Here is a 12041-nt window from a genome sequence, read left to right as displayed (position 1 = left end):
TCAAACTAGATAGTACGCCAGCACTATAACAGGGTAGTGGATGTAAAGATCCATGATTAACCAAGAAGTTATTTGCAATTGATACCTACTGGAAAAAAATAAAATAAATATTTTTCAATAGAATGTCACTGGATGTATCTACTACATGCCTGGGCAAGCCTCATAACCAGGAGTAATTGAGAACCATAAAAGAGATGCCACTTTTTTTCAATCCCTCAAGTATTTGTTTTGTATTTTTCTGCTTTTGTACATTTTAACTTATTAAATTTTGTTAGTTTTAAGAGTTTTCATGGGGTGGGATTCATGAGCAAATGCACATGCATTTGGGTGAGAATACAGGTGGGGAAGAATCTTGAAAATAATGGCAAAAGTGAAAACCATGATCAAATTATATGTAAGAGGAAACTTTTTAAATCAAACAAAAATGAAACGAATTAATTATTCTTTTAAACCTTGACATATGACAGGGACATTAATCACTCTGGTCCTTTAAGATTATATGTTATAACATTGGATCTTTGCTCATAATCTGCTAGTCATCATTTTTAAAGTCATTCTCTTATCCTGGGCAGTCACTAATGTTTGGACTTGATTGAAGAGACATAGAAGAAATTATTTTATGTATTCTATGTAGTTTTATTAATAACTTTCAATTTCAGAAGGTGCAGAAGGCCAAAGGGCTTCTGATCACTGATATGATTCAGCTATTTTTTGAGATCATTTCCATGTGAGTAAATCCTGCTGAATATCATAAGTGCTTGGAATCCTTGTGTGTCTATGAAGGCTATGGAGCCTGCAATGACTTTTATACCTGTGTGGTTTCCTCAAATTCAGCATGTGAGTTAGACTGTGTTGTTCTCTTATCTATAAAATGGGGTAATGATTTTTTTGGATCTCATTGGAGGGACAGAAATACCAGATGGGCTAATACCCCTGAAGTTTATAAATGAGGCTCCAACTAAGGAAGGCAGAGGAAGGGAATGGGTAGGTTTGTGTGATTTAGGGGTTGGTTAGTGATACACTGTTCTCAGCTGAAATATCTGCCTAACAGAACTTCTTTTACTGAAGGTGATACAATTCTTGTGCGACTCCATATCTGGTCAAGACTTTCTGTTATTTGGAAGGTACTTATGATCTTGCATCTTTCAAATGGATCTCCTCACCTTTGATAAATAAAGGTAAAAACATGGAGCGTTTGAAATTGGGTCTTTATGAAACACACACATCTCCTCTATGGGATTCAGACCTGGGCACAACAGCATTCTCTACGCTAATTCCAGCTGTGCTTTAAAATACACTTCTCCTTTAGTCCACTGCCTCAGATATGCTTTGGCAAGGATGACGTTGTGGGAAGAGTATTCTCAAGCCATGATCAACTGAAAACCCATCTTTCTGATATAACATCTCAAGTAGTACAGCAACTGTCTTCTCTAAGTTAGGAAGAACATTCCACATAGACTGTGTGTCAGGCAGTTGTTAGCTGGTATGGAAGATTTCCATGCAAGGAGATCCAGTTTATTGATCCCTAAAAACTTCTACACGGACAGTGGCAAGGACATTATCCTTGTGCCTTCTATATACAAAACTTAGCCTTTTCCTTTCTTCTCAAGTACTCTGTGGCATCCCTCAGGGCATAGGTTTTCATAAACATCAATACTATATCAAAACAATTGAACTGAGAAGTGATTTGAATAAGCTGGTATACACAGTAAAAGTAGAGACTCAGTTTTGTTCTATAGAAGATAGTTGTTCACACAAATAGGACACTTTATATGCAATGAATAAAACAAATTGGTTATCTGAAAACCCACATTTGATTAAGTTATGGGTCAATGATGGAAATATCCATGAGTTCAGGAATCGCTATTCTACTGAGGTATATGCTTATCCCTCATATCTATATATTTTGAAAGTCATTCTAACTGTGACTAAATTATAAAATATGTATAGATTTTATTAAAAAATTGGCACCTTACATAAAAATGTAAAAATAAGAAAGGCTTTCTACACTGCTAGATTGAACAACCTAGGGTTACCTTTTAGGGTATGTCTTTTATAGTCTATTTTCTTTGTGTGTGTGTGTGTGTGTGTGTGTGTGTGTGTGTGTGTGTGTGTGTGTTTGTGTGTGTGTGTGTGTGTATGCTGTATATGCATGTACACATACACAAATACATGCATCATGTATGAAATATGGACATGTTTGGAAAAACATGGGGATCATTTTTCACTTTGCTTGTTCTTTCAGTAGACATCTGTTTGTAGTAGTCCACTATAATTATGTAGAAATAATATATGAGAATTTTTCAGATTATAACTTTCATTTAAATTGTTCATCATATTTATTTCTGTATTGAAAATACAGCTGAAATAAGCATCACCTTACATATGATAATGAAAACTCTTTTTTCACTGTTAATTCCAAACATTAAAATTCTTAGTTAGCAAATATGCATATTTCAGCATTGGACAGATACAGTGAAATTGCTAATCAAAACATTTTATAGAGGGAACCTCTGCTATAGTCATGGAGTTTAGGGCTTTTTATACTCTTGCCTGTAGTATGATGAACCCCAATACATAGGTAGACTATGTAAATATCAACTGTGACAGCACAGACAAGGTATGAGAGCTGAGCTCTCCATAAAAGCATGACTCATTTTTTTCCCAACTTCCCTTGTGTTCTTGGCTTGTCTATATCCTTGTTCAATCTCATCTTCATATTTGCCAATGGAAACAGGTGCATCCTCAAGTTGAGTGGTCTCCTTAGCAACCTATCAGCTTTGGTGTTTGAAATAGTCATTGCAAGCAGCCAGCTGGTGCCTGTGGGGATTCGACAGGAACATTTTACACTTTGTGTCCTTTGGACTCTGTAAGGCTTCTTACCCTCAAGACTTTAATGTCTCAGGGACTGTAACCAAGATGCTGGTGCACGTTCCTAACAATTCCACCTGGGGAATTTCACCTGAATTCAGATTGCACAGAATCTGATAGCATGGGCCATTTTTATGAATCCAGTAGTTCTGGTTTTCAGTGCAATAGCCATTAAGATCAGCTACACGAAACACCCATATGTTGAGATACATATGCATCTGCCTTAGTTTTGTGTGTTAGCCACCTCTTCACACTTGCTTCCATGAGCTGGAACCATGTGGTAGATCTATATGGCCAAACCACTCTTGACTTTCCAACTGACTTTCCTGTTAAAAAAGAAGCCCTTATAAGCAAATACTTTATTGCTGTGTTCCCATTAGGGGTCCTTACAACTGCCATGCCACTCTTTGGCGTGATCATGTTTCTCTGTGAGATAAGTTCTTTGAAACTAGAGTCAGGTGAAGGCCAAGTGTGCTTCCAAAATTACCAAACAAGAGGTCTGAAGCAGGAGCTCCTACATTTGCAACATCTGTCAAAATGCCCCTTGAAGAAATTTTCTATTTTACACACAAAACACATGTAGTCATCACCTCATTCTAAATAAAGCCTCATCTTGGTTCTTTGGGTGTGTCTGAATTACTTCCTCATCTGTCTAAAGTGTTCCTTTCTTTGAATGATTTTACATCCTAAACTCTGAAGATTGTGGTAGTTTAAATGTAATTGGATCTCATAATCTTGTAGTGAGTGGCACTATTAGAAGGCTTTGTTGGAGTGGGTATGACTTTGTTAGAGTAAGTGTGTTACTGTGGTGGTTGACTTTAGTTTTCCTATGCTCAGTATATTGCCCAGTGTCTCAATCGACTTCCTGTTGCTGGCAAGATGTAGCACTTTCAGATCTAGAGCCACTTGAAGCCACCATGCTCCTCATCAGGATGATAATGGCTGAACCTCTGAACTTGGAAGTGTTTTCTTTATAAGAGTTGCCATGGTCAGGTTTGGAAGACCTGGCCCCAAAGGCATGGGCCTAGGAGAGCAGGCTCTACCCCTCACCTGATGAAGTGGTCCCAGTGACCCAGACCAACCACCTCAACTACCACCCATACCCACATTCTGGTCCTTGTTTTGGCCCATCCTATCAGACACCCATGTTTGACCTGCTGGAGTGCAGGAAGGGACTGGTGTTATTTGCGGTGGTATTGTGTTCCCCAAAATATTGTGTACTCTAATAAATTTATCTGGGGTCAGAGAACAGACAGCCACTAGATACAAAGGCTAGAAAATGGTGGCACTCACACCTTTAATCCTAGCATTCCAGAGATAGAAATCCCTCTGGATCTCTGTGAGTTCAAGGCCACATTGGAAACAGCCAAGCATGGTGACACACCTTTAATCCCAGAAAGCCAGCCTTTAATCCTAGGGAGTGATGGTAGAAAGCAAAAAGGTATATAAGGCATGAGGACCAGAAACTAGAGGCTTTTGGCTGGTTAAGCATTTGGTCTGGTTAAGCTTTCAGGCTATGGAACAACACAGTTCAGCTGAGATTCATTCTGGATGAGGACTCAGAGGCATCCAGTCTGAGGAGACAAGACCAGCTGAGGATCCGGCGAGGTGAGATAGCTGTGGCTTATTCTGTCTCTCTGATCTACCAGCATGGACCCCAATAACTCGCCTCGGGTTTGATTTTATTAATAAGAACTTTTAAGATTCCTGCTACATCTTATTAGCTGATGTTTTTTGGTCTTTTGGCTCATTTACTCTTTTGGCTCTTTGATCTTTACTCTTTTTGTGGGGCCTGCCACCCAGCTCCCAAATAAACCACACATGGAGGCTTATTCTTAATTATAAATGCCCAGACTTAGCTTGGCTTATTTCTTGCTAGCTTGTCTTAACTGAAACTATCCCATTTACCTTTTGCCTCTGGGCTTTTTCCTTTTTTTACTTCTGTACATCTTACTTTCACTCTTACTCCATGACTGGCTGGGTGGCTGGGTGGCTGGGTGGCTGGCTCCTGGTGTCCTCCTCTCCTTGTTCTCTTACTCTTTTTTCTTCCTTCCAGATTTCTCCTTCTATATATTCTCTCTGCCTGCCAGCCCTGCCTATCCTTTCTCCTGCCTTGCTATTGACCGTTCAGCTCTTTATTAGACCAACAGGCATTTTAGATAGGCACAGGAACACAGCTTCACAGAGTTAAACAAATGCAACATAAACAAAAGTAACACACCTTAAAATAATATTCTACAACAGACTGGTCGTGCAGAACAATAACCACAGAATCTCCATGACTCTGGGCAACAACAGAATATCCAAGAAGAGTTTTGATGACGTCCCCCCTGATGATGGTGTACCAGAAACCAGAGGCCTTGAACCAACCAATGACTCATTGTCATGAACATTTTGCAAGTGGGGCTGATTGGACAAAAGGGGCATACTACATGACATGTCACAGCTCCCAACGTCACTAGGATAAATGAAGAGGTGTTGGAAAGATAGAGGAATAAGGTGGGGTTTTTTTAGTTTTTTTTTTTTTAATTAATTTGGGTGGCATACTGCACAGATGAGGGGTGGATGTGGAGGGACTGAGAGGTGAGTAGGATTATGGTACATAGCATGAAATTTCAATAAAGACTCAATAAAGTATTACATTTAAAAAATGAGTTACCATGGTCATGATATCTCTTCATAGCAAAATATCCTAACTAAGACAGAAATTGGTACCAGGGACTGATGTATTATGCGATAGGCCTGACCATGTGGTTCTTTGGAGGATTTTGGAGTTTGGTACTTTGGATTATGAACAATGAAATGCTTTAAGCACTCCTTAATGGGCCATATTAGTAGGAACATAGAACAGAGGAGTTAAGGGTTGTTTGAACTGTCATGGGCTCAATCAAGATGTTCAGAGGAGAAGAATTTTAGTATGTTGCCTAGAGATCATTCTTGTGATATTTTGGTGAAGACAGTCGCTCACTTTTGCCCTTTTCTAAAGAGTTTGCTTTAGGCCAGAAAAAGTGAAGAATTTTGGATTAATTCCATTGGCAGAAGAAATCTCAGAGCAGCCTAGTACAGACTCTGTTGAGTGGATATTAGTGGTAACTCTAATGAAGATTTATAATGAAAAGAAACAAGCTGAGCAGAATAAATTACAAAAAGTAAATTTTGAGGAGAAAAAGAGCATTGGGAAGTGGAATGGAGCTAAATTCTATGTTCAAGGAGATAAACAATGGAATAAAGGAAGTGGTGACCTTAGGGCAAGATTCCACCCCGTTAAGTTTCCAAATTGTGGAAAGAAACTTTAAAAATGCATAGAGCCAGGTATGTGGCAGGGGGCACATTTATAATCCAAGCACTGGAAGCAGAGGTGTGGTGGTTTTTTATTTGTACTGAAATATGATTTTAATTGTATGTTAATAAATAAAGTTGCCCGGGGGTCAGAGCTATTAGAGCCATAGAAAGATTGTGGTGGTGGTGACGCACACCTTTAATCCCAGCATTTGGTAAGCAGAGCTAGGTAAGTCTCTGTGTGTTCAGTGATACAGCCAGCATTGGAGACACACACCTTTAAGACCTGGAGGGCAGTACCTATAGGCAGTGATGAGGCAGTCACGTGTTTGGGTTTACAACCAATGAGAAGGCAGAACAGAAAGACTATATGAAGACAAACACACAGGAAGTAGCTCTCTTTTGGAGAGGTGGGACCACTGCAGGAGGAAGGGTAAGGTTTTAGCTCTGAGCTCTGAACTCTTGGCTTTCTCTTTTATATTGGTACTGTGTTTCTTATTTAATAAGACAGTTGGTTACATCTACACAGAGGCTGACTGATCTCTGAGTTAAAAGCCAGCCTGGTTTACCGTGCAAGTTTCAGGAGAACCTAACTTAGGCAGTGAAAGACAGAAAGTTGGTAAAGATGTCTTTGAATGAGGGGACCATGTTCCAGCCCCAACAAGCAGCAGAACTTGCCAGCACCAGCCACATGGTTCTGGCTTTTGAGTTAACGATGGAAGAAAGTAGTTAAGGAATAAAGCCACTGAGACCAGGCATGTGTCAGGGGTGTCCCTGAATGGAGGTATAGTACAGAGGATGTTGTGTGAGGCTGTGAAGTTGAAGCCTGGATTTCCTTGGAGATGCCAAGATATTAGAGATGCCAGAGTTGTGGACTACCTGCTGAGAAGAGCCTCTAACAGCAAGAGAAGGGAGTTAATTGCAGCCACAAAGCTGAACAGAATTGGAAATTTGAAGAGTATTTTGACAGCAGACATTGAGATGCAAAGTTTAGAGTTTGCCCAGTTGGTTTTTGGTCTTGCTTGGGTCCAGTATTCCCTTGTTATGCTCCCTTCCTTGTGTCTTGAAATGGTAATGTGTTGAGGTTACATCACAGACATTCTATTTTTACAAAACTAAAAGGTGGTTGACATAGGCACACATTTTCAAAAGCAACAATCTCATTCTAGTTGAAAACATATTTATAGAAATAGGGGTGATCTGTCTCTGATCCTGTCAGCACTGAATTAGAACAGCTCTCAGGGTCTGAGGTGAAAGCCAGCACCCCCAGACAAGAACCCTGAGAAGCATCAGCTTCCAAAGAATTTTAGAGAAATTATTCAAGAAAAAAAATGGAGTTTCCAGGAATGATCACTTCTGTCCCATGCATGATTGAAAAAAAATGACATTAAAAGAGCCAAAAGAATCATTGATATTATGAGAGAGAAAAGAGCATGCAATCTATACAGCCCCAGCAGTATGCTGTACTGTCCCTACGTCCAGTCCATTGGTCCTTGATGAGTTAGATGGTCTCTGTGGGCTTTTGCCTCATCTAGACACATGTTAGACAGGCACTCATATACTGGTCTGAACCTAGGCCACACAGCTCCCAACACTAATGTATATCCTGTGCCATTATATGTTGGAAGTATGTGATCTACTTTTTGATTTTGATTTTTATAGGTGATTGTAGTTGAGATTGCATGATTCTCAGAAAAGACTCTGAACTTTGAACTTTAAAACATTTGTTGAAACTGTGATAGATTATGGGGACTTCTGAAATTGTACTAAATGAATTTTGCATTATGGTATTGTCACAAGCTTATATGTGCCAGGAAGTGGATTGTGGTTGTTTTGACTGTAATTGGCCCCATAATCTCATAGGGAATGGCACTATTAGGAGGTGTGGCTTTGTTGGAGTGTATATGGCCTTGTTGGAGGAAGAGTGTCACTGTGGGGGTAATCTTTGAAGTTTCCAATGTTCAGAATACTTTGCAGTGTCTCAATTGTCTTCCTGTTGACTGCAAGATGTGGTACTTTCAGCTCCAATACCACATCTGCCTGCATGCTATGATGCTCACCATCATGATGATAATGGACTGAACCTCTGAAACTGTAAGCAAACCACCCCACTTGAATGTTTTCTTTTTAAGAGTTGCCATGGTCATGGTGTCTCTTCACATCAATAAAAACCCTAACAAAGACAATAATGATCATGTGTTCAGATATTGACAACAAGCAGTAGCAGGCAAAAGTATTTATGAAATGTATGTTGTAAAAATAAACACAACCAATGCCAGGTGAAATGGTTTTATGAGAAAGCTGACACCTCAACACACAAAAGCAAACATTCTTGTGTGATGATAGGTATTTACATCTATTGAGTGCAGAGCTGGATTTCATAGTGTTGGCTCTTCAGACAGTATGTACTGTTTTCATGGAGTAGTAAGGCTATGCTGTACACTGGGCAGTGGGCATCTCCTTTCTCTGTGTTTGTGAAAATCACAAATGTTCAAGCATTTCCAGTGTGCTCTGACTAAAAAAGTGGTATAGAAATTAGAGGACAGTTTATCCAAACTTGCTTTGCTACTATTACCTTTTGAATCAATGCATTCAAATTCACATTAATTTGATGGCAAACAATTACCTACTAACCAATCCCACTAACACAAAACATGTCACTTTTAATCCTTTATCCCCATAGAATAAAGGTCATTAAATAGTGAATAAGAAAATAATGACATGTCTATAATTATCTATATTCTTTAACAGTCCAAAGATTTTTCAGTTGTCCAAAGTCTCCTTTTGCGCTCAGAGCATTTTTGTCAAGTGTCAGACCTTTGGCAATCATAAATCAACTCACATACTTCTATAATAAAAGGTACAGAGTAAATATTAATATATAGAACGGAGGGAAGGGGAAATAGAAAGGGAAGAGGAGACAAAAATACCTAAACACATCAAGGTAAACCCTCCACCCAGCAGCTCTATTCCTCTCATCTAGTAATATGAGGCAGTCATTCTGGCTTCAATGGTGCCCTGGCATTCCATCAATGTTGGCTGTATCAAGCAGTCTCTTTTTTGAGCTGTCTATAATACACACATGCAGCTTTCCATGACATGTAGCTCATGTTTCTGGCATCCCCATCATCTTGCACAACCATGGCATCATAGGCTTCTCCTTTACATCTTTATTCTGGAGCCTTTCTAACTCCTTCCAGGAACTTTAGCTCTGACACATAGTATCTGAAAATGTCATTCAAAGTTCTATTACCCTATAATATTGGTTCTTCTTTCTCCAAATTTACCATCCTGTGGACCATGCTACCAAGCTCTTTGTCCAGTTTGATATGGGCCTGACTTCTCCTGCTCTTTATTCTCTCTGCAGGACAGCCCCACCTATCCTCTCTCTCTTGCCTAGCTATTGGCCATTCAGCTCTTTGTTAGACCAAACAGGTGTTTTAGACACACAAAGTAACAACTTCACAGAGTTAAACAATGCAGACTAAAAGAATGCAACACATCTTTGCATCATTAAGCAAATGTTCCACAGCATAAACTAATGTAACATCTTCAATTAATATTCCACAATGGCTACCTCTGGTGAGTTCTTCCTGAATTATACCTACCTGTGTCATTCGTGCTCCCCAAGCCTAATTCTGGATGGGGACTACACAACTTCTTTTCCTGGGGATCTTCCTTGAATGACTTCTGCTAACACCATTCACATAATCCCAGGCCTAGGATATGTCATCTAGCTCCTACACAGGCTTTCATGGTTTATTTCCCTCAAATTTCAGCATGCCTATACCATCCTTATTCTTCCAGGAGTGTGTCTATTGGACATACCATCTACCAGCTTTAAATGATGAGATCCACAGACAGTTGCCTGCCAGTGGAATATTCACCTTTCTGTTCGTGACTCCAGTCACACAGCTCCTTCACTGAATTTCCTCAAGAGTGCCCATACTGATAATTGCGCATTTGCAATTTCCATGCTAAGAGGTCTAGCTAAGTATGCACAGATAGGCAAAGGGTTTACTTTTTGAGGAAGCCTGAACCTTGCCTTCCAGGGCCATATACTACTCATAGGCCCTGCTCAGATAACATAGTATCTGCAAGCATTCCCTTTTTGATAGTCCCAGTTCCAATCTCATTCCTGCTGTTTGCACATTACCAACCCTAGCTCTAGATGTTTAGATGGTCGCCTCCTTATTCTTGTCAACTCCCTAAAACCTTGCTTGCTAATGTCACCCCTTAATAGATAGGCCCAATTTTAGTCACACATGTACTGCAGCTGATTTCCCTACCATGACCAGTCTGCCTGTGCTAATGTCATACTTCATGGTCTTCCTCTGGACTTTTATAGGTCATTCATTGGACCTGCCCATTTAGCTCTCCAGAACCTCAGTTGCCAGAGACTTCACCATAATTTCTTGGCTAGCTTTGGTAGTGTAACTCCTGCACCAAATTTTCCTTATAAATTCCCCTAAGAAGCAAGTTCACAATTTGACATGGTCCTTCTCCCAGGCCTGTAGCTGAATTTTTCCTGGTCCTGGCTCCTGAGGTTTCAGTCTTGCTTCAGCTCAGATCCAAATGAACACACAGAGACATATATTAATTAAAACTGTTCAGCCATTAGCTCAGGTCTACCACTGACTATCTCTTACATTTAAACTAAGCCCATTTCTATTAATCTATATGTTGCCACGTGTTACGTGGCTTTACCTGTGTGCTGTTACATGCTGCTCCATGGACAACAGGCTGGCATCTCCTGACTCAGCCTTCCTTTCCCCAGAATTCTTCTTATCTGCTTGTCCCACCTATACTTCCTGCCTCACTACTGGCCAATCAGTGTTTTATTTATCAACCAATCAGAGCAACAATTCACAACATACAGAACATCCACTGAAGAAACAGACTGGCCTGTGCCATCAACCATTCATTTCTGCTTTTGTGTACCTGCTTATAATCAACAAAACCCCAATAGCAATGACATGATGAAAGATCCATCTTGCTTTGGTGGTTCCTATACCAGCTTTCTTTGGTCCTTTCTTTAGAACCACGCTTTCCTATGCCATCTCCACACTTTCTAAAATTAACATGGTAAGGAGGGATCATGCACCAATTTGCATTATCATAGTCTGAAGCAAACCTGCTGGCAGTGTCATTCCCACACTCCCAGGTATGGCAGTCTCTATCAGAAGTGTAGGTACCAAAACTGTTTTGTCTTGTGGTTTCCAAATAATCTCATCTGCCAGTACTATCCCCACATTTCAATACCTGGCTCCTGTGTAGTAGATCTGGCTTTGTATTCCCTGCACCATTCTCTCAGAACCAAACATCAGTCAACTATTTGCAAAGTTCAAGGCCTCCCTCTAAATGTACCTATCATTCACCAGGTTTGCCTGGTGATCTCCACATAGCATCATCTGTTTTTGCCATTCCCATACTCCCAGAGGAATCTCTGCTCATGTGGTTCCTGTGCCTGTATTTCCTAGTGAGTTCTGCCTGAATTCAGCCCACTTGAAGTGTATCTGTACTCTCAGACCTACCTGAAGAGGCTTCCATTGCTCAAGAGTTTTGCCTGTTGAGTTCTTCTTAAGGTTAACTGCCACTGCCATCCTTACACATGAGGTCTTGCCTAGTCTTTAGACTGCAACACTGGCCTTCCTTGGTCACCTCTCATAGTCAACACCACCTGGACCAGCCTTGCCTGATAATGGTCATCAGAAAGTTTTCCCCAGCACATAGCTAACTCCCCTAATTATATGATGAAGTAATTTTACCAATTCTACTTTGGAGGAAATGGTTTATTTCAGCTTATAGTTTTGGACTCCAGTAAGGAATCTTGATAGAAAAACTGACACCAAGTCCATAAAGGGAAGTTGGTCACTAACCTTCTACCCATG

At 40.1% G+C, this 12041-nt stretch overlaps 1 pseudogene; it reads left to right on the top strand.

The window, feature by feature from the left end:
* Nucleotides 1-2648: 2648 nt before the first annotated feature.
* LOC102914526 (uncharacterized) lies at nucleotides 2649-3374 on the top strand (annotated as a pseudogene).
* The last annotated feature ends 8667 nt before the right edge of the window (nucleotides 3375-12041 follow it).

This window comes from Peromyscus maniculatus, chromosome X (genome assembly GCF_049852395.1).
Source record: "Peromyscus maniculatus bairdii isolate BWxNUB_F1_BW_parent chromosome X, HU_Pman_BW_mat_3.1, whole genome shotgun sequence".
NCBI classification, from domain to species: domain Eukaryota; kingdom Metazoa; phylum Chordata; class Mammalia; order Rodentia; family Cricetidae; genus Peromyscus; species Peromyscus maniculatus.
The sequence above is the reverse complement of the archived record's forward strand: the minus strand, read 5'-3'. Positions and strand labels throughout refer to the sequence as shown.